The following is a 24580-nucleotide window of genomic DNA, read 5'->3' on the forward strand; positions in this document are numbered from 1 at the left end:
CTGACAGCAGCAGTTTCTTGGTTTGCAGTACGAATGTGTTCCCAGGAATGGGCCCCCAACAGACCGGGGCAACACTAAAAACAAACTTAGACACCTCTGACAGCAGCAGGTTCTTCGTCTAAATGCAATATTTTCTTTTGACAATTTTTTTTAAAGGTATTTTAAGTTTGTGGCCTACAGTAAAATTTTTATCCAGTGACTGCCTAATGTACCTCCAGCCACATAATCACAAGTTCTTTTCTGCCAGGTGAATGCCTAATTTTTGGGGCCTGTACTCCAGTGGCCTACAGTAAAAATTTTATCCAGTGACCACCTAATGTACCTCTAGCCATATAATCACAAGTTCTTTTTGTCAGGTGAATGCCTAATTTTTGGGGCCTGTACTCCAGTGGTCTACAGTAAAATTTTTATCTAGTGACCGCCAAATGTACCTCCAGTCACATAATCACAAGTTCTTTTCTGTCATGTGAATGCCAAATTTTTGGGGCCTGTACTGGCCTACAGTAAAATTTTTATCCAGTGACCACCTAATGTACCTCCAGCCACATCATCACAAGTTCTTTTCTGTCAGGTGAATGCCTAATTTTTGGGGCCTGTACTCCCGTGGCCTAAGATAAAAAAAATGTAGGCTCCAGCAGGGCACATTTTTGAGAGTTTCCCTTTAAGACGCATAAAAATGGCCCCTGATTAAAATACATATTTTTTGTGGGAATTTTTGACAATGATCCCCCTCTGGTATGTCACTGTCCATGTTGTGGGACTATTTGTGCACTTCTAGTAAGTATTTGGTGGCTGCAAATATGACCTGAAGGTTTTTCAGGTTTGCCTGCCATTAAAGTCAATGGGGCCCGCCACGAACTTGCGGTTTCGCAAACATTTGTTCGCGAACCGTCCCGGCCGGTGTTTGTCCATCACTAATTGCATCTCTAAAGATTGTTGTATATCAGTCTTGCCAGTGAACCAAATAGAATCGCTGCGTGACTCTCAAACTGCCACAGAATCACTAAGAATTTAGCAGTGTTGGATTTTGTGGTGATTCTGTAGTTGCGGCTACTTGCAAGTTCTGCTGCGACCCCATTCACTTCAGTGGCTGCACTCTTACACCAAGATATTTGGTCGTGCAACGGGTGTGGCAGCCAAGATCGTTGTGTAGTCCAAACCTTATTGTCAGGAGAACATCCCCTGTTTACATGGAAAGATATGTTGCCAACAAGCAACCATTTTAATGTGCAGATAAAGGTGCAATCGTCTGAGAAAGGACATTTGTTTGTTGGCTTATTGCTGGGCACTTTAACATGGGGCAATAATCAGGAACAAGCATTCACAACTGTGATTGTTTGCCCAGTCATCTGCTCATGGAAAAGGCCCCTAAGTAATTATTGGTTTTCCAAAGACTAAGACCAATTACACAATGCATGATGGATGTTTAGACGCACATAGATTACCATTTACTGATATAGACACACATACCACCTAGTCATATAGAACTGACACCGCAATATTTTTTGCTTTTTAACCAAGCCTCTGTAGTTATAATTAAAGGGGTTGTGTCACTTCAGCAGATGGCATTTATCATGTAGAGAAAGTCAATACAAGGCACTTACTAAAACAATATATTGTGATTGTCCATATTACTTCCTTTGCTGGCCGGATTCATTTTTCCATCACATTACACACTGCTCGTTTCCATTGTTACGACCGCCCTGCAATCCATCAGCCGTGGCCGGGCTTGTACGCTATAGGAAAAAGCTCAGGCCTCTGTGGTGGCCAGGACCATGTGAGTTCACATAGTGCTTTTTTCTATAGTGTGCAAGCACGGTCACCACTGCTGGACTGCAGGGTGGTCTGTAACCATGGAAATGAGCAGTGTATAATGTGATGGAAAAATGAATCCAGCCAGTAAAGGAGACAATATGGACAATAACAATACATTAGTACGGTAAGTGCCTTGTATTAACTTTCCCTACATAATAAATGCTATTTGTTGAAATGACACAACCCCTTTAAAAACTATGGAGGGGCATTTCTTATTATTGCTTTGTACATATTTTGGGCTAAGACTCTCCCAAAATTTTCAGCTATTCTCAGCTTTTACAGCCTTCTGGTCTCACTCATTCAGCAGATTGTATGGTCTCCTGAGGGCTCATAAACAGGCATTTAAAGGGGCTGTCCAATATAAATGAAACTCAAGGAGCAAGATGAACTGTTAAAAAATGTAACAAAAGCCACTCACCTTTTAAAATGCCTTCTGTTCCAGTGCTGTGGCTCCCAGTGGTCCCAGTCAGACCGGAATTGACAAGGACCTGTTCTTGGTCACGAGACCACTGTAGCCAGTCACTAGTCTCGGCAGTCATGTGTGCAAGAACGGCACATCATTTCTGAGCCTCAAGTATATTGCTGCTAAAATGTAATGGTGAGGGTAGACATATAGTATTAACAAAAAATAAAAAATAAACTCCTCAGCACCCGATGTCTCGACAAAGATCCAAGATTTAATGAATATCTATTAAGAAGCTTTTGTGAACAAATACTGGTTATGAGATGTGGTAGTGGACAATCCCTGTAAAAATGACAGCTACAATATGATTGTAGAGATACAATTATTATTGCTGGACTAAATGTTGGACCTATAAACTATTTTCCAGAAACATCAATTATTAGTGTGTTGTCACAGAAATATATTCACCTCATTATGAAACTCAATTTTCAGTTTCCAGTTCTTGGCAATGTTCAATGCCAAGTATCTTATAGATTTGCTATTTGCTATTGTGTTTAAAACTGCTTATTCCCCTCTACTAACTCATTTCGGTTTCAATCAAAATAATTTGTGTGTGTACCTTGCATGGGTTCTTATGTGTGTATGTTTGTGTATTCTACTTTTATAAGTATGCATATATACCAGACATGTGCAGTACTCCAGAGCAGAGGATATCCACAAAGGGATTGCTCTTTAATGTGCTGTAATTTGATGTCATGTACTGTGCCCAGTGTAGCTGTGTTTGGATGGTACAACCAGGGTTAATTATCCTGGCTCAGCCCTTGTAGGAGGTTGGATGTGGGCTGCCCCCAACACTATACTTAGGGGAGTCTAGAGTAAGAATTCAGACAGAGAGGATGAAAGGTCCTTGTGCTCCCTCTTCTTAGGCTCAAAAAGCTACAGAGACTCATTGATCTCTGCATGATCTACAGAAAAGGAGAGAACTTTGAATTTGCATGGATGAGCATTGAAGTCACTAAGGTAACATGCTACCAAAAGCTGCCAAGACTTTACTGCAGTGAGGGACACGGTTAAGATCCTTTACACCTGGACATGACTGTGTATCCCAGTGTGTATAAAACAGCCACCATTACAGGGTCATAACTCCCATCCTTGCCTAAATCCATGAATCGTTATATGGGAGAGAATTGTACTGTGTCTGCTATAATTGGATGTAACGTACTACAACTCCCATTTTTCACTCAAGTAAAAGATACAGTATGTTTGTCCTGCTACGTCTGGCCTGTTTAGTGACTCCTGCACCATATACTGGCCACTGCACTCCAGATACCCTTCCTTGCACCCTTACAGACACTTAACATCACAGGCACCCCAGAACCAGGTTGTGCCACAAGGAAAGACCGGGTGTACTTTGCGTTCACTGCATGGCTTTAGGGAGCAACAGTGTGGATAAAGCCACTATATGATTGACTGTAGCATCCATAGCCACTACGACTCCCATCCTTCACTCCGACTCCTCCTGGGCCACTGCACATGTGTAATAATAGATGTGTAAACCAGTTGTAATAAAGGAATATTTTTGAATGTGATACTAATTTTCACTTCAAAGTTTGGCAACATGGAAACTCCTAGAGAGGCTAAAATCACAAAGACCTCATATAAAGCTGCTCGTGATATGACTTAACTCTTTCCAATAAGGGTGCATAATTACTAAAAGGTAACCCACAGGCGTTATCATTCTTTTTATCGTTATGGTTCCTACTGATAGAGCTTTTCTTTATCAATCAGGACAAATACTGTATGTTGCTTCAAAATGTTTCTTATTTGTTAATGAATAAGGCTTCCAGTGTAGTATTGCATCAGCTATCAACTGAGAAAATACATGTACATGGATGATATCTACATGTCCAAAATTTTTCCCATGGTTTCAAATATTGCTTCATATATTGCACGCTTCCTATTCGATTAGCTATAATTATTTTTTTTTAAATGGCAAACTAACACTTTCCTCAAGTATCTCTTGATTGTAGAGAATAAAAGTAGACGGCACTCACCACTGTCAGAAGTATCTTCTTTATTCCTCCATAGAGGTACGAACATACATAGGGCTGGGGCGGACACACATGTCTCGGAACGCTAGACTGTAGCGACGGCCGTTGTCTGGTCTTTTGGCTAAATGTGACTGGGTATCGGAGGACGTCCCATCGTGTGAGGAGTGACCGAGCAGTGCCGCCCGCTCCTTTTGATTTCTTTCTTTGTATGTGACTTTCCTCAGTATAGTCTGTATATAGTCAGCTTTGCATAGTGTGCCTTAAAATTTCACATCTCAAGACATAGTTATATAGGTTGAAAAAGACACGTCCACCAAGTTTGACTTTTCCAACAAATTTTACATTCATTGTTAGATTAATTATAATCTTCAATGCCATTTGCCACTAGATATGCATCTAGCCCTCTAAATACTGACTACTGTAGTATGTGCCATTACTAAAGCTTGGGGTAGGGTATTTCATACTTTTACTGCTCTAACAGTAAAGAATCCTTTCCTGTATTGATGTCTAAATTCCTCCTCATGTAATGAATGCCCCCTGGTCCTTTGTAAGACTCTTGGAGCAAACTAATCCTATCCCTGTTTTTGTACTGACTAGTGTTAGGCGCAAATATTCCAGGAGCAAATTTTAATTGCGAATATCGCCACTTCGAGAATTCGCAAATATTTAGAATATAGTGCTATATATTCGTATTCTAGATTTTATTTTCATCAGTAACCTCCCTTCTTGCTTGTGGGCCAATGAGAATGCTGCAATGTCTTTGTCTGAGATTAGCAACATCCCTAGCAACCAATAGGAAAGTTGCCTAACCTTTATATAAGAACCTCCCAGCAGCCATTTTATGTAGTTTTATGGAGTTCTGAGAGAGACAGCAGTGTTATTGCTGTGCTCTGTGCTTTACTGTTTAATGACATTAGATAGTTAGTTTGCTTTTATATAATACAGATAGTGGGAGATAGTCAGTGTAGGTTATATAGTGATATAGTGTAGCTGACAGGTTCCAGTGCAGGGTGTTAGGTAGTGTGATAGGTTCTGCTGTCCATACATACATGCTATTTTCACAAATGCCAGAAGTCTAGCTAGCAAAATGAGGGAGCTGAAAACTAAGGTACTAGAAGAACACATAGATGTAGTTGGTGTGGCTGAGACATGGTTGGACTCTTTGCATGACTGGGCTGTAAATATTGAGGGTTTTACACTATTTAGGAAAGACAGGCTCAGTAGAAAAGGTGGTGGCATGTGTCTGTATGTGAGGAGTGATCTGAAGACAGGTGTGAAAGAGGCAATTGTGGTTGCGGATGTGGAAACCTTATGGGTGGAAGTTCAAAGGGATATAAACACTGAAAAAATAATACTTGGTATAATATATAGACCCCCTAACATCACAGAGGACATAGAAATGCAACTATATAACCAAATAGAGTGGGATGCACAAGCTGGTACAGTGGTCATAATGGGAGATTTTAACTTTCCAGACATTGACTGGGGTCATGATTCTGCCTCAACCGCAAAGAGGAGAAAATTCCTCAACTTGCTGCAGGACCACTTTATGGGCCAGTTTGTAGAAGCTCCCACTAGGGGCGATGCTCTGTTGGATCTGGTAATTTCTAATGATGCAGAGCTTGTTGGAAATGTTACTGTTCGAGAAACACTAGGTAATAGTGACCACAATATAATTATATTCCCCCTACACTATAAGAAGAAAACTCTGTCAGGCAAAGCAAAGACACTGAATTTCAAAAAGGCTAATTTACCTGGATTGAGGGTAGCATTTCAGGGCATAGACTGGGAACAGCTACTGTCACATAATAATACTGATGATAAATGGGAGAGCTTTAAATCCATATTGAGTAATTGCACTAAAAATGGATTCCTTTAGGTAGCAAGTATAACGACTAAAATTAAACCCCCCATGGCTTACAGTTACTGTAAAAAGGGCAATAAAATACAAAAAAGGGCATTTAAAAATTACAAATCTGAGGGGTCAGCTGTAGCGTTTAAAGATTACAAAGGGCTTAATAAAAATCTGAAAAAAGGAGATAAAATTAGCAAAAATACAAAACGAACAGCAGGTGGCAAAAGAGAGCAAAACAAATCCCCCAAAAATTCTTTAAATATATAAATGCTAAAAAACCTAGGTCCGAGCAGGTAGGGCCCCTAAATAATGGTAAAGGGGGGGTAGCCACTGAAGATAAGGAAAAGGCAGAGTTACTAAATTGTTTTTTTAACTCTGTGTATACAAAAAAAAGAGAAAGGAGCTGATATCTGTGGTGCTGGGGCACATCCAGTAATATACTCAATTGGCTAACTGTAGCTATGGTCCAAGATAAGTTAAATAAGGTAGGATTTTGCAAAGGCTTTTAATACTGTCCCTCATAGACGTTTAATAAGTAAAGTAAGGTCTATAGGCTTGGAAAGTATGGTTTGTAATTGGATTGAAAACTGGCTGAAGGACCGTGTCCAGAGAGTTGTGGTCAATGAATCATATTCAGAATGGTCCTGGGTTATAAGTGGTGTACCCCAAGGTTCAGTGCTAGGCCCTCTATTATTTAATTTATTTATTAATGATAATCGAAGATGGGATTAATAGTACCATTTCTATTTTTGCAGATGACACTAAGCTATGTAGTACTGTACAGTCTATGGAAGATAAATTACAAGCTGACTTGAACATTCTGGCAAATAAGGTTCAATGTGGATAAATGTAAAGTTATGCATCTTGGTAGTAATAATCTCCATGCTTTATATGTCCTAAGTGATGTAACACTGGGACAGTCCCTTATAGAGAAAGATTTGGGTGTCCTTGTAGATGGTAGATAAAATAACAGCATACAATGTCAATCAGGATATTGTCATGCATTAAATAAGGCATGGACTCGCAGGGCAGGGATGTAATATTACCACTTTACAAAGCATTGGTGCGGCCTCATCTAGAATATGCAGTTCAGTTCTGGGCACCAGTCAATAGAAAGGATGCACTACAGCTGGAAAAAGTACAGAGGAGAGGGACTAAACTGATAAGGGGCATGGAGGGTCTAAGTTATGAAGAAGGATTAAAAGAATTGAATTTATTTAGTCTTGAGAAGAGACGTCTAAGGGGGGACATGATTAACCTAAACAAATATATGAATGGGCCATACAAAAAATACGGTGAAAAACTGTTTCATGTAAAATTCCCTCAAAAGACAAGGGGGCACTGCCTCCGACTGGAGAAGAAAAAGTTCAGTCTCCAGAAGCGTCAAAGCTTCTTTACTGTAAGAACTGAGAATCTATGGAATGGACTTCCTCAGGACGTGGTCACAGCAGGAACAGTGGAGAGTTTTAAAAAAGGTTTAGATAAATTCTTAAAAGTAAACAACATTACAGGGAGTGCAGAATTATTAGGCAAGTTGTATTTTTGAGGATTAATTTTATTATTGAACAACAACCATGTTCTCAATGAACCCAAAAAACTCATTAATATCAAAGCTGAATATTTTTGGAAGTAGTTTTTAGTTTGTTTTTAGTTTTAGCTATTTTAGGGGGATATCTGTGTGTGCAGGTGACTATTACTGTGCATAATTATTAGGCAACTTAACAAAAAAACAAATATATACCCATTTCAATTATTTATTTTTAATAGTGAAATCAATATAACATCTCAACATTCACAAATATACATTTCTGACATTCAGAAACAAAACAAAAACAAATCAGTGACCAATATAGCCACCTTTCTTTGCAAGGACACTCAAAAGCCTGCCATCCATGGATTCTGTCAGTGTTTTGATCTGTTCACCATCAACATTGCGTGGAGCAGCAACCACAGCCTCCCAGACACTGTTCAGAGAGGTGTACTGTTTTCCCTCCTTGTAAATCTCACATTTGATGATGGACCACAGGTTCTCAATGGGGTTCAGATCAGGTGAACAAGGAGGCCATGTCATTAGATTTTCTTCTTTTATACCCTTTCTTGCCAGCCACGCTGTGGAGTACTTGGACGCGTGTGATGGAGCATTGTCCTGCATGAAAATCATGTTTTTCTTGAAGGATGCAGACTTCTTCCTGTACCACTGCTTGAAGAAGGTGTCTTCCAGAAACTGGCAGTAGGACTGGGAGTTGAGCTTGACTCCATCCTCAACCCGAAAAGGCCCCACAAGCTCATCTTTGATGATACCAGCCCAAACCAGTACTCCACCTCCACCTTGCTGGCGTCTGAGTCGGACTGGAGCTCTCTGCCCTTTACCAATCCAGCCACGGGCCCATCCATCTGGCCCATCAAGTCTCACTCTCATTTCATCAGTCCATAAAACCTTAGAAAAATCAGTCTTGAGATATTTCTTGGCCCAGTCTTGACGTTTCAGCTTGTGTGCCTTGTTCAGTGGTGGTCGTCTTTCAGCCTTTCTTACCTTGGCCATGTCTCTGAGTATTGCACACCTTGTGCTTTTGGGCACTCCAGTGATGTTGCAGCTCTGAAATATGGCCAAACTGGTGGCAAGTGGCATCTTGGAAGCTGCACGCTTGACTTTTCTCAGTTCATGGGCAGTTATTTTGCGCCTTGGTTTTTCCACACGCTTCTTGCGACCCTGTTGACTATTTTGAATGAAACGCTTGATTGTTCGATGATCACGCTTCAGAAGCTTTGCAATTTTAAGAGTGCTGCATCCCTCTGCAAGATATCTCACTATTTTTGACTTTTCTGAGCCTGTCAAGTCCTTCTTTTGACCCATTTTGCCAAAGGAAAGGAAGTTGCCTAATAATTATGCACACCTAATATAGGGTGTTGATGTCATTAGACCACACCCCTTCTCATTACAGAGATGCACATCACCTAATATGCTTAATTGGTAGTAGGCTTTCGAGCCTATACAGCTTGGAGTAGGACAACATGCATAAAGAGGATGATGTGGTCAAAATACTCATTTGCCTAATAATTCTGCACTCCCTGTAATGCTTCTGAAACTGTGTAGAAATCTGAGTTTTACTTCCTTCTGGGATTCGCGTCCCCACCTATCCCTTGGTTGAACTTAATGGACTTATGTCTTTTTTCAACCGTATCAACTATGTAACTATATTTAAGACGTGGCTTTACGTGGTGGATTATCTGTATTATTTCAATGGAAAAATGTATTTACAATAAAAAAAAAATGTTTTAATCCTGCCAAACGTGCAGTGCTTTATGTGCAATGGACAATTTGCCTTTATAAGTTAGGTTTTACTAATCAGATACTTTGCTAATTCCTAGAAGTGTAACTCCCTTGTGGCTCAAAAGAAATATCTATAAGACAGAAAATGAAGAAATACGGCTTTGCTGCGAATCAAATTTATCTTGAAATTCAGATCGAATTCCACTTCGTTGGATTCGATTTGATCAACTCTTGTGACAGAGGGCCCTTTGGGTGATTTAGGCACCAAGACCTGGGTGCGACTCCTAACTCTGCGCCCACTATAGTTATATAATTATGTCCCAGTTAATGGATTGGAAATATAAAAAGATGTCTTTCATATCTTTTCACAAAGCTATTCCTAGTACATCGCCATTGTTCCGATTTGCATAGCTATGGACTAATGATGAGACATACATATGTTTAAAACTTCTTTTGTTCATTACTATACATACATTTCTCAGAAACCATAGGGAGCTCCTGCCACTCTCTTTAATTGCTGGTTCAATTGCTTGTCTTGGAGAAACCAGTCCAGTAACCTACAGGAAAATGCTTTGCTTGCTTAAGCCAAGAAGCAGAAGGATTTGATAGCATGCCCCAGTCTCATGTCCACATTGAAAATGATAATGCCCAAAATGCGCTGTATACAATTTAAAGGGGTTCTCCAAGGAAAAAAATGAAAATACTTAAAGGGAATCTGTCACCTATTTTGACCCTATTAAACCGTTAAAATAGCAATGTGCAATAAAGAACCTTCTTACCTACATGTGTCTTCTTTCTTTTATTCAACTTTTCATTCTTATAAAAAAGCGATTTTTCTGATATGTAAATGAGGTTCCAAGGTGCCCAGAGGGGCGTTATTACTCTGCTCTGGGGCCCAGTAACGCCCCTCTTTAGTGCCCAGCCGGCCTTTCTTCCAAGCCCAGCACGCCTCCTCATAAATAAATGTCCTCCCACTGTAGAATAACGTCCAGTTATTTTACACCCACATACTGGCCGAACGGCGCCGCCCCCTCCCCACCACGTCATTTAATTTATTCACTTCATCGGGCGTTTCTTCCTCCTCTCTTGGCCTACGGCACCGCCCCCTCCCATTACGTCACATGTATTCATAGCACCGGCCCTCCCTTCCTCCTCTCCTGTCTCAGAGGCAACAGCGCTCGGATTATGTCACTGGGCTCGGCGCATGCCCAGTGACAATATTGAGGCTGTTGCCCTCTGGAGCAGGAGAATCGTGCAGGCGCAGGCACTGACTGATACTGCGCCTGCGCGGGATTTCTAAGGACAAGAGAGGAGGAAGGGAGGGCCGGTGCTATGAATACATGTGACGTAATGGGAGGGGGCGGCGCCGTTCGGACAGTATGTGGGAGGACATTTATTTATGAGGAGGCGTGCAGGCGTTCTCCCCGCTGGGTCGGCTTCTGAGGCTGGATGTCTGGGGTCCTTACCAGGGGTCCTTGCTGTTTCAGGCTGTCCCATCTGTGCCTGCTCTGGGCGGCTTAAGGCTGGAGGATCCACGCGCTGTCTGGAATCTGGGAGTCACGGTGTGAGTAGACGTCCCCCTGTGTGTTACCGTTCTTGGGAACCCCGTCTGCCTGGTGCTGTCTGCTAGAGCGGTCGTTTGTGTGCCGTTCCTTCTGCCTCATCTGTTCTGTTGCCCTGTTTGCTGGGTGGTCCTGAAGAGAGGGGGCTGTCTGACACTGCTGCCTATCACTGCTGACACTGCATTGACTGTTTTACTATATGCTGCTTCATCTGCCAGCTGCTTTACCCGACCTACCTGTGGGGCCGCTGTGACAGTCGCTGGGAATAAACATCCCTTTTTTTGTGCATTACACTAGCCACACCAGTGTGTATATCAGTGTTGTTTTCGCCTCTGCTTCGTGGTTGAATATGGCACTGCGGTGTGGTGAAAACCGCTCCACTACCCCTCTGAGCCCTAGACCCTGGAATTTATGAGCCCCCAGAAATGGGACAATCCCAGTTAGGAGCTATTCGTGACTCAGGATACCGGGGGGCCCATACGCAAGACTCCCTGATTTATTTATCTTCTTTGGGCTCCACAAGGCAATTAGGACTGTGTGTGTAAAAAGATTGAGATCTGCGCAACATCAATCTGAAGTAACTGTGTAAGAGGAGGAAAAGGGAAGGGAATAAAAGGGGGAAGGGGGAAATAATAAAAATAAAAATAAAATAAAAAATAAAAAAAATTAAAAATAAAAAAATATATAAAAAAAAAGGAAAAATGGCCCCCAAACTACAAAATAGAAAGTCCATCGGAGCCTCTTCACCCAAAGTGGGAACTGTAAGGACGCAGCTTGATAAATATCTTAAATCCCCACCTCCATTAACCAAGACAAGGGGTAATCAGAAACAAACACCACAGACGGGGGACTATGAAGAGAACGAAAACACTCTAAATAAGGTGGGAGAAAACCGGGCTGCAGAAGCAGATAACCAGATGAGCAATATTGATCATAAATTAGCGGGTATACTGGAGGCAGTTAAAACAATCAACCAATCATTAAGCACTTTGACGACAACGGTGGCAGCAGTGCAGACCGACATCTCGGTAATACGGGACGATCTAAATAAAATGAGGCAGCGTATTAAAGAGTACGAAACTCTGACCACAGAACTGCAAAAAGAAGCCAGTCAGATTAAAAAAAGGATGGCAACAGTAGAGAGCGATAATAAGGCACTGAAGGAAAAAATGGCGGATCTGGAGGACAGATCCCGGAGAGATAATCTTAAATTAGTGGGTTTCCCGGAAGGAGCAGAAAAAGACGACCCAACAAGTTTCATACAAAAATGGCTGTCAAAAAATGTAACAGCCACAGGAGCGGCCGTAGCACTCACAGTGGAGAGAGCACATCGCATCCCAACAAGAAAACCTCCACCAGGGCTAGCACCAAGGCCTTTGTTAATTAATATGACCTCCTCAAGGGATCGGGATTATATTCTTAGGTGGAAAAGAGAGATACAAACGGTGAAATACAATGACGCTAATATAGAGATATACCTGGACTTCTCTAAAGTTACGCAAGACAAAAGAAGAGAATATAAGGATGTCAAAAAGAGACTGATACAAGCCCAACTAAAATACTCCATGATGTACCCTGCGAAACTACGGGTTATCTATAAAGAAACCGTTCAATTCTTCTCCAACCCAAGCGATGCAGTTGATTGGATGGACTCTCAGGGCATTAAATAATCTGCCCATGGTTGCGGTGGGGGGGAGCTAGAAGGGACAGCGGCGGGGGGGGGGGGGGATAGTCTATAGTTAGAGACCTATGAGCCGCAGTTTGCGACTCGCGGGTCAGAATGGGATTGGGGTTTGGGGGGTAGGGGGAGGGGGTTTCTTTCCGCGGGGAACTGTCGGGGTGTTGAGGATGTATTGTTGGGGGTTCCCCTGTTCTTCCGCCCAGTGCTGCCTCATTATTAAAAAATGTCCAGAATATTGACATGGAATATCCGTGGCTTTGCGGATAAAATTAAGAGATGCGTAGTGTTCGATTTGGTCTCTAGACATCTACCAGCAATAGTGGCCCTGCTGGAAACACATCTTACATGTGAAAAAGTAGCAGCGCTGGGTGGAAGGAGATGGGCCTCTCATGAATATCATTCATGTTACTCTTCATATTCTAGGGGAATTAGTGTTTATATTCATAGACAGGTAGATTATGACCCAATAGAACAGTTAATTGATCAAGAGGGCCGGTACATTTTTCTGCACTGTCATTGGCAGGGGCAAAGGAGAATTATTGCGTTTATATACATTCCACCCCCTTTCACAACTACCGTATTATGCAAATTGATGGATTATATTGCAACACGAGAGGAGTGCCCGATGCTGGTGATGGGCGATTTCAACTCGGTCATGGACATTAAATGGCATTGGTTTATATATGGCGATCTCTTTATGGAAATAAGCAAGCATTTTCATGTTTTAGTAACACATATAGGTCTATGTCTCGAGTTGATCTGGCCCTCGCCAGCCCCGGGCTTATTAATAGGGTTAAAAAAATGAACTATGAGTGTCACGGTGTCTGACCACAGTCCGGTGATGGTAATACTGGACAGTCCTAATAAACCAAATCCAAATAGAACTTTTAAACTCAACCCCCACTGGATGACATTAATAAGGGATCTGGATAAGATTAATGAAGAAATAAAGCTCTTCTGGAGTGAAAACGTTAACTCAACACACATCCATATGGTTTGGGACTCGCTTAAGGCATACCTTCGGGGTACATATTCATATGAAATCAGGAAACAGAAAAATGTCTTTGCCCAAACTCAAAAAGAAATAGAAGGGATGCTTAACCAAATAATGAACGAGATCAGCCATGTAAATACCCCAGAAAAACAACTTCAACTAAAAAAAAGCACAAGATGAATATAAACAATATCTATATAAAAAAGCACAGAATAAAATGTTCTTCTCAGGGTTGAGAAGCTTTAGCGAGTCCGGCAAACCAAGCAGATTATTATCCATGATAGTACAAAATCAAAGGGGGAGCAATAATATTATTGGAATTAGGACAGAGGCAGGAAACATCTTACGAGACCCTGATGACATTCTAAGGGAATTTACCCGATACTTCTCGACGTTATATCAAGCCGGGTCTAAAAATCAGGGAGGAAAAATAGATCAATATCTAGAGCAGGGGTACTCAACTAGTTTTATTAAAGGTCCACATACCTGGGTCTGCAGTCAGGTGAAGGTCCGAGCTGAACGCCAACAGTAAAGATGCCATGCGATCATGTGATCCATGCGCGTGGGGCGCTCTGACGTTATAGTGGAGCGCCCCGGGTAAGTCCCAGAATTAGTAATGGCCACATTAGTGCCCCCAGTAAGAGTAATGCCCCCATTAGTGCCCCCCTTCTCTGCTTTTGCAAAAAAATAAAATAAAATTTGCATTCACCTGGCTGCGGTGAACATTCGCTGCTGACTGCAAGCTCAGGACCGGTGCTCCAACGTGATGACGTCTTGTAGGTCCTGTCCTGAGCTTCTAGTCAGCAGGGAGTGCTCTCCACAGCGTGAGCAAATGGAGGTGGAGGTACCGTAATTTTATTAATTTTTTTACTAGCACAAGTAGCGGTGGAGGTAAAGGCTGTACTATGGGCGTTCCATGATGGAAGCGCTCATTAGTAAGGGTACTTTCACACTTGCAGAAGGACGGATCCGACAGGCTGCTCACCCTGTCAGATCCATTTTGCCACTACTTCGCCGTGCCGCTGCTCTGTGCCCCTCGACTATAATGGGGATGGGGGCAGAGCTACGGCGCAGCACGGTGAGAGGCCGCCAGACTAAAAGTACTACATGTCCGACTTTTTCGTCTGGCGGCCTCACGCCGTGCACTGCCATGCTGCGCCGTAGCTCCACTCCCGCTATAGTCAATGGGGAGTGGCAGTCCGGCGAAATAGCGGCAGGACGGATCTGACAGGGTGAACAGCCTGTCGGATCCGTCCTGCCGCAAGTGTGAAAGTACCTTAACAGTCCTTACAGGAAAATTCTGGCACTGGCAAGGGAACTAAAATACCAGCCTTGCTGGTGAACTACTGGCCGGGTGGCAACCCAAGCCACAGAACAGACATATGATAGTTTTGTTCCGCATCCAATTCCCATTATTGGGGGATTGGATGCGGCCCCTTAATTACAATGGGGCCCCAAGAGATGCAGACGGCACACTGTGTGCTGTCTGCATCTTTTTCCGCTCCATTGAAACTAAGGGGTCCGCATCCAATGCCCCAATAATGGGAATTGGATGCGGAACAAAACTACCATGGTTTGATGGGGCTTAATCACTTTATTTAATCAGGTTACCTAAAGAAGGTGGCCCAGGGGAGATGGGAACATGACACTGGAGTCAGTGACGTGTTTCCGCCTCTCTGTAGCCCTCTCCACGCACCCCTTACTTTCCAAATGTGACATTTATTTCATTGGTGGCAGTGGTGATGTCCCTCCTCTCTCCAGCAGCACGTAAGTGTCCTTTGGAGCTTGAAGCTCCCTTACGTGCTGCCGCTGCTGCAGGGGAGGAGGGACCTGTGAGCGCACTGAGGGAGAAAGCGCTGGTGCCTGCATGTGGAGGGAGCCGTCTCTCACTGCGCCCCTGGGAAGGAGGAAGTTTGCTGGTAAGCTCCGCCTCTTGCACGTACCAGAGTGTGCAGGAGGAGGAGCGCTATATGTGGAGGGAGCCGGCCTGTCTCACTGCGCTCTGGGACAGGAGGAAGTGCGTCGGTAAGCTCCTCCTCCTGCACGGCACAGTGTGCAGGAGATAGTGATGGGAAGTTCGGATCTTTTAGGTGAATCGGTTCATTTGAATCAGCTCATTCGGATCAGAATCGGATCTTCGGTTCACTTGGCGAGTCAGACTGCTGAGCTGACTCGCAAGTGAACTGAAGACTCTAGGTGCCGGTGCGCATGCGCAGCTGCTGACTCAGTCAGTGACACTGCAGTGAGTCGGCTCTTCAGCTCTCTGAAGTTGAACTCGTCTCTGATTAGTATTGAGTGAGTCAGGAAGAGTGATTTTTTTATAGTAAAGGGAAGCTGAGGCTGACGTTGGACAGGCAGACAGGAGGAAGCTGTCACTGTGGTGTGCAATGTGAATTGTTGTCTGTTGTGCATTGTTCCCCACAGTGACAACAGTCTGACACTGACAGTAGTACAACCAACCAAGTGATGTGAAATGTGAATGCACAGGGAAAACTATGTGCTGAACTGTGTCATCTGTCCCTTCTCTTATCTCTCTGCTCCTGTCCCTTAATCTTATCACTGCTGCAACAAGAGCCGACAGCCTCAGTGTGACCTGTTCTACAGTCTGACTCTCGGCTCTTTTAACTCAATGAATCGAATGAGTCACTAACTGAGTCGGATCTTTAGGTTCTTTTGACTCATTCGATTCATTTAGACTCCCTGACCCTGCACTACTCCGAGGACTCGAGTCAGAGCTGCTAGTGTGCTGTGCTGGCCTCGCCCCCTCAGCTCTGGTCGGTGATTGGTTGGTGGGCGGGGAGGGGTGGGGCTGGCAGAAGCAGCTTCCACTCTAAGATCATATTACTGACTCCTCCCAGTCCCTCCCTCAGGCTCCTGCTGCCGGCGTGAGGTGAGCTGAGCGTCTCTGTCAGCATTGCTGTGTGCTGTGACTGAGCTGAGCCGGTTCAAACGGATCGGATCACTCTGAACTGAATCGATTGGAGGAGCGCTCTGAAGGATGGCCGGGGTCCGGACAACTGGCGGCTGCAGTCCGTATTTGGACCGCGGTCCGCCAGTTGAGTACCCCTGATCTAGAGAATATTAAGATCCCTGAATTTGACCAACAAGATATTGACTGGCTGAATAGACCTATTCAACTGACCGAGCTACAGACTACGTTGCAATCTATCAAGGGTAATACATCCCCAGGGGTGGATGGCTTCCCATTCGAATTATACCGGAAACATGAGGGAATCATCCTTCCCCAAATGTTGGAGGTACTAAACCAATCTTGGATAATGGGTTCCCTACCACCCTCATGGATGGAAGCAACCATCTCACTAATCCCCAAAAGAGGGAAAGATCCGCTGTCGGTGACTTCCTACCGCCCCATCTCTCTGTTAAACACAGACTATAAAATTCTCGCTAAATTGTTAGCCAATAGATTAAAAACTGTCATCCACAAAGTCATCCATGCAGATCAAACTGGGTTCATTCCCAAAAGGAATATACAGGACAACGTAAGGAGGGCCTTCCTGAACATCCAGATGGGGGAGGGGGGGGACTGCTCCATCCTGTCCCTGGACGCCGCTAAGGCCTTTGACAGGGTGGAGTGGCCCTTCCTCTGGAGGGTAATGTCGCGGGTGAAAATAGGCGAATATTTCTCCAGATGGGTTCGCATTTTGTATCAAAACCCGGTATCTAGGGTCCGAATTAATGGTGAATACTCTGCCCCCTTTCCCCTGACCCGAGGAACACGCCAGGGTTGTCCCCTCTCCCCCTTGCTCTTCTCGCTGTTTCTGGAGCCAATTGCATGCAAAATTAGAACAGACGGCGAAATATCGGGCTTTGGGTGCGAGGGAGAAGCTGACAAAATAAGTTTATACGCGGACGATATGTTGCTTTTTCTGGGGAGGGGGTATATGAACTTACCCAGGGTTATGGAAAGTCTGGATGAGTTTGGATGCCTATCTGGATATGAGATAAACTGGGAGAAATCAAAATTTCTCCCATTAAGACGTCCGGTCCCACTGGGCCATAATTTTCGGGTTAGTATACTGACCCCAGCAGATTCTTTACTATATCTGGGTATCCAGATAGGGACCAAACTGGAACATTATACGAAACTGAACATACTCCCAATAATAGATAGAGTTAAGGAAAAAATTAGAACATGGCTTAAACTCCCCTTGTCACAAATTAACTGCATAGCACTAATAAAAATGACAACACTACCAATGTTACTATATGTATTTAATGCTAGCCCGATTACGATAGAAGATAAGTTTTTTAATAAGTTAGAGACTCTCTTCAATGAACTGATATGGGGCCGCAAGCGAGTTAGAATTAAGATACGGTATCTGTATAAAGAAGAGGGGGGAATGTCCATCCCTTTTCTAAAAGGATATTATTTAGCTGCCCAATTGAGATGGTGTGTGAGGAATCGAAAGAATAAATGCATTGGGTCTCTTTTTGGGGAGCACTGTAGACCATGGTCGGACCTTTTTCACATTCTCGAAACTGGGATTTTTAAGAAGAAAACAATAACAAATCCGTTTAGTAGAATGCTTGGTTACATCTGGCAACAAATTAGAGACATGGTGGGCGCATCTGAAGCAGTTCAGTACACCCCATTGTGGGGGAACGCACATTTACCACAAGTTATGCAATTGGGTGACGTTGAATATTGGGAAAAGTATGGGATATATTTAATCGCACAAGTTTTTTATGAAGGACAGATTAAGCCCCTAAATGAAATTTTTATCAGACACTAAATTGGGATTTATAGATAAATTTCGATATGAACAACTACGTCACGCTATATATTACACGGAGAATAAGAATTACTTAAATATAGTAAGGAACACTTTTTTAGATCTTTGTCAAGATATGACAGTCAATACTTCTATATCACACATCTACGCTAAGTTAAAATATGAATACACGAAAATGATCACATTTAGGGGTGAGGTTAAATGGGAAAGAGACCTACAAAAGGGGGAACCCATTTTGTGGAACATTGTGTACAGAAACATTAAAAGATCAACTGTGTCACCCGCCCATGCATGGATTCTTTTGAAAATCTTACACAGTCTCTATTATACACCAGCATTACTGCATATTATTTATAAAGACAGGAAACAGAATTGCTATAAATGTAATAAAGATATAGGAGATTATAAACATCTGCTTTGGGAATGCCCAGGGATAAATGAATATTGGATTAAAATATTCCGGAAACTGCAGGATTGCTCCTCTATGAAGTATCAGGCATGTATTGACTACGCTATCCTGGGAACATTCCCAGAGATCGATAAAAATAAAACTGAGCAGATCCTTTGGTTTCGGGGCATTGCACTGGCTAAAATAATAATTGTTAAACACTGGGGCACCATGAAATATCCTAGTTTTCAGGAGTGGATGGAGCGGATGAATAGGGTTAAGCAGTATGAATATATTCTAGCTCAAACAGCGGGGAAAAAGGCGGCCTGGTTGCGGATTTGGGGTAACTGGAAACAATGACAGTAGATGTAGATACGGCAGCTCCGCGGAAAGAAAAGGGGGGTGGAGGGAGGGATAGGGAGGCTAAAAAATAAAGAAAAAACAAAAGGGAAATTTTGTATAAGACAAGATGAATTTATTATTGTATTCTATTCTACTGTTTTGCGACATTGAAATGGAAAACTGTCGATTTTTTATCTTTTGGAAAATAAAATATATTTAAAAAAAAAAAAAGGTTCTTTATTGCACATTGCTATTTTAACGGTTTAATAGGGTCAAAATAGGTGACAGATTCCCTTTAAATATTATTTTATAATAAATATATTCACAAATACCTTTCATTACTTAGAATGGCTTGTTTTGTCTAGGGAGCAATTATTAAGAGAAATAAAATGGCCGCCGTCCGACTAGTACACACAAAACATTCCCTAATCACACAGGAGGACAAGTTACTTCACCACAATGAGCCATAGTGCTGCCTCCTCCTCCTCTCTGCTCTGTCTGTCAGTAAGCATGATCCTGAATACAGGTGAATCTCTGTGGGAATGGCGAAGGTGAGGAGACATGAGAGGAGGGTGAGGTGTGGATAATGAGCAGCAGCACTTGTATGCAGTCTCCATTACCACAGTCCCACATTACCACAGCTGTCCATCCTCCCTGTACTTCACGTCTCTTCATGAACTAAATTTCCCAGAGATTTAGCTAAAGTTTTTATCATCTGTATTCAGGATTATAATCCCTGACAAGTAGAGAGGAGGAGGAGGTAGCTCTTTACCTCAGGGTTGTAAAGTAACTTGTCCTCATGTGTGATCAGGGCAGGTTTTGTGTGAACTGATGGGACAGCGGCCATTTTGTTTCCCCTGATGATTGCTCCTCAGACAAAACAAGCCATTATAAATAATGAAAGGTATTTGAGAATATATTTATAATAAAGTAATATTTAAGCATTTTCATTTTCTTAATTCCCGGAGAACCCTTTAATAAAAATGTTAAAAAAATACTCTTTTTCACTCCCCTAGATAGTTTTAGAATAATATTATAATTTTAAATACGAGTGTATACAAAAAGGGTAAGCAAAGTAGCTTACTTGTTCCTGGTAATTCAAAGGCAAACAAATGCAGCTGGTGATTTTCGCCTAATTGTGTTCGCTATACTCCTCCTATGATCTTTTGCCAGTCTTCCCTCATTACCTTTTTCCACACACAGCTACAGTACAATATAATTCTCCCAAGCTTCCCTATCAGTTGTTTGCTTAGTTTTCTTGTCCTATCAGATTTCCATTTAAAATATTCAAACAGTCTCTCAATGTCCACGTCTTCAAATATGCATATTTCCCATTCTTTCTCAGGTATTCACCGTAAATAATTCATCTCTTCTAGATGTCGAGTGCACAAAGTTCCTAGTACATACAGTGGTAAATGTATCATTAGGGTAATTTTTGAAGCTAGTTTTCCTTGAATGTGTGCTCGTCTATGTTATACCAAATTATTCCCACTGAGCTTTTACGTTTATCCCTGTGAGTTCATCCCCTAAGGTGACTGTACACATTAGATACAAGAAGGTTGATGGTTGAACCACCATTGAATTACCAATGGCCCGATGAACAATTGTTACGCCGAAGCAGGATTACACAATTTGGTCTATACTGGCCATTACAGTCATTCAAACTGGCCATACAAGGTTAGTGACACCGGGCAAAGGACAAATAATCTTGTTGGGAACATTCTTTTAGCAAAAGATCATTTGTGAACTAATGACTGTCAGGGAAAGTTTTAACTAGCTGACTTTGACACAGTTGACTAAAATGATTCATTATTAAATTTAACATGACAAATGGTTATTTTGGTTGAAATTGTCTATTTTGGTCAGCTTTACAATAATGTGATTGTGCAACCTACGGCTAACCAAAGATGATCACGGTTACCAACAGACAGATGATGAATTCACTAGGTTACTAAAGGATTTGACAATGGCTAGACCAGGGAGTGCAGTCAAGCAACAGTTGACATGAACACAGGCTGGAGATATGTACATAGAGCAGAAGCAGGAGAAGAGACAGAGACATATTGCTGCAATAGTAAGGGTCAAGGCAGGGAAGGGAACTATTGCAGTCTATGGTATGCGAGATCTAATGATTGCATGTTCAAACCATCTAGTAACCTAGGTGTTTGGTGTTCTAAGTGGTACTCTCCTGGTAGACCCTCCAGTCCCTGGAAATTGTCTCTATATTCAGTTGTGATTGTGTCATTATTACATTATTTTCTGCATTTAGTGCAAGCAGTCCCATTTTCTGGTATCTATCTGCAGAGAGAAGTTGTGTTTAAAGGTAGATTTTATCTGTGTATTGTAAGAGAGTGTCTGGAGTGGTAGTGGATGAAATATACGTGCCACCGGGGGTCGTGGCCCCGGTGGAGTAAGAGCCGGGTCTTTTGTGTTTTGTCAGCAGTGAGTGCTGTCACACAGCGATCCGGGCTGGCTCTTACTGGGGACAGGCAAATAGCAGGGTGGGTGTCTGTTCCCCTGTTGGTATCAGTCTACACTGATCCTGGCAGGTTGGTTATCTCTGGCCTTAGTTGGGTAGGGAAGGAGTTAATCCTTCACTATGCTCGGTGGGTGTGGTCTGCCTGCTACACCCAGGGCTGTGAATATAGGTTTGATGCTCACTGACTGTGGGGCTGATGAAGTGTGGTCTCCTGTCTCACTGCAGGGAGCTGTACGGGAGGCTGACCGCACAGTCGGACTGAGCTCTGTAGTCCGCTCGTCTAACAAAGATTGCGTAATTGCTGCAGGCTCAGCGAAGGACCAAAAGAAGGGATCCTGTGGCCAGAGCCAATCCCTTGTCCAGGCCGACACGTGGCCTGTCTAACTTGCACGAACTTGGACAAACCCACCCCACAACAAGGTGTAGTTCTGATCACGGATGTGAGAGACTGTGTGAACAGGCACCAAGACGCCTGCAGCGTTTGGGGCTCCGTTGTGGGAGGTGGGGTTTATGAACATTGCTGTTGTGTGAATTGCACAGTTTTGAGGTGATGCACTGGAGTGAATAAAAGAGCACGGTTTGGACACAAAGCCTGTCTCCTGAGCCTCTATACTGCCACCGCTACCACCTGCCTACTAGAGCGATCCCCACAGTATGTACTAGTGAGGTTACAGTGATCCAAAGGTATCATATAGAAGTGCTGTGCCAATCAGTTGTCACTTGTTTTCCTGCTTTTCTGCCAATGCTGATTTCTAGTGGCACAAAGCACTGTGCTTCTGGAGTGTTGACTGATCCTATTCCCAATTAACAATTCTGAATACTTATTCGTCTAAACTTTCAATCTGTTCAGTCATATTATGTATTTTGGCTTTTGTTTTCTGCCTTAAGACCCTGGAAAATGGTTTTGCTTTTTGTATTTACTACATGTATTTCAATATGTAAGGCAGTGTTCTCTGCCCCAGGGCTGGCTGCTCTGCATCTGATGTTGGCAGCAGACTGTGCTCTTGTTTTTACCTTCTTTTCTTTCATGGGCTTGTCTTTTTTCGTGTTTTTGCAGGATAAGTTACAGCTAGCTTTTACTATCTTGCATTTCTGTAAAGTCATAGGTTCTACAGATGTCAATGGCTTTCTGTAGGTTCAGGTCTTATCTGGTACTCTGAGCATTCTCTTTCTAGCATTCATTTCTTTTGATTGCAGAATTATTCAGTCTCTGATAAGTGATCATGTGACACTCCAAAATTACATGTTACTCAGGGGCATAGCTAGAACTGACTGGGCCCCACAGCAAATTTTTTACAGGGCCCTCCTCACTTACTTGAAATAAAAACTATGAAAAAAAAAAAATTTGTCTTTGTATTGCTATTTTCTGACAGCTAAAAAAAAAAAAATTCGGCATAAAGAGCTGAAGATTGGTACCATTGTTAAGGCACATACAATTTTTGATCACTCACTAATATTACATTTTTTGGGTTCACACAGTAACCAAAAAAATTGTTGAATCGTGTTCTGATTGTTTTCAGTCACAGTGTACACCGTGCATGAAAATTATTTATATTTTTTAATAGTGAAGACACTTTTGGACATGGCAATGCTTTTTATTTATCTTTATTTAAAACATTGGGAAAGTGAGGTGATTGGAATTTTCATCCCAACCTCTGACCACTCCTTCCTCGTGTACTATAGCATGCAGTACATGGCAGCCTCCCCTCTCTGCCTCCGCTGCTCCACCATGTACTAGTGCTTATTATGGCAAACATATGCACGGAACCGATGCCAGCTCAGGAGGCTGGCAGAGGAAGGAGTGGGCATAGGTTGCGATGGGGCTAAATGGCAGCTGCATGCTGAAGGCTTCAGCATACAGCTGCCAGGTGGCCATCCCAGCCTCTGCCAGCCTCCTGTACTATAACAGATGCATGCTTTTTATTATATAGAAGGCTGGTGGGACTGTGATGGCAGCCTGTGGCAGCTAGATGCTGCAGCCTGCACACTCAGAACTTTGCCTGCTGCTATACCTGGCCTTTCCTCCTGTCACAGACTGGGAGAGGAGGAAAGGGTCAACCACTTGGACTCTGCCCTGCCCTCATCCTTCCTCATGCCCAAAGAGGCGCAGAGCCACTGTGCACTAGTGCAGCAGCAGGCAAGGCAGGGGGGCCCAGGGACATACCTGAAAAAACTAGTGCTGTGCGTGCCTGCTGTGAGTCCCACCGCCCTCTGCTGTCTTGCTGCTGCTCCTCTCTCCTGCTTATCCAACTCGCCGTGCTCCTTGAGGAGGACTTCACTTGGTGGGCGGGCGGGCTGCCACTGCGCTGCCATTTGCATAGCGCGCTGCTGACTTGTTCTCTGGCTGGCAGCGTGCTATTCAGGCAGGTAGAAGAGGCAGCTCAGCTCATTATCATGTATGGGGGCGGGCGGAGCGAGCCTGTTTTAATTAATGTGATGCAGAGCAGATGGGCATGGTGAGCGGTCCCCTATGTGACCACACCTAATGTGGTCTGAAAATTTAAAATTATGTACACACAGTAAGTGTGTGTTAGACAGTGCTCCAGTGCCCCTTGTCAGCCGCTTCCCCTGCTTCCCCAGTAGTTACACCACTGATGTTGGTGCAAGCTGCATCATCTTTGTAACCTACCTAGAGGCAGAGTGGTCATAGACTCTACAATGAAGGTTCCAGGTGGACCAAGCCCTCATCAGGGTTGCTGGCCAGCTACATAACATTCGGATGCTCCCAGCGTTAAGTTACAGTGGGACCACCTGGTACACATGTGCCTGACCAGCAGCCACAGGTGCCCCCTGGTGTTGCCGTCCTCGGGAGCCGATTACTCATTGATCTGCCATTTACTCTTATAAGCCTCAGACTTCTAGACCCGAAGCCCAAGAGACAATAAAATAGCGCTGGCAGTCGTGAGGCAGTAACATTATTGTGACTGCCTGCTGGGAGCACTATAGTGGGCAGTATTCGGGTCATTATAGAGACATGTTTAATAC

Source organism: Bufo bufo, chromosome 4 (genome assembly GCF_905171765.1).
Source record: "Bufo bufo chromosome 4, aBufBuf1.1, whole genome shotgun sequence".
Taxonomy (NCBI): Eukaryota; Metazoa; Chordata; class Amphibia; order Anura; family Bufonidae; genus Bufo; species Bufo bufo.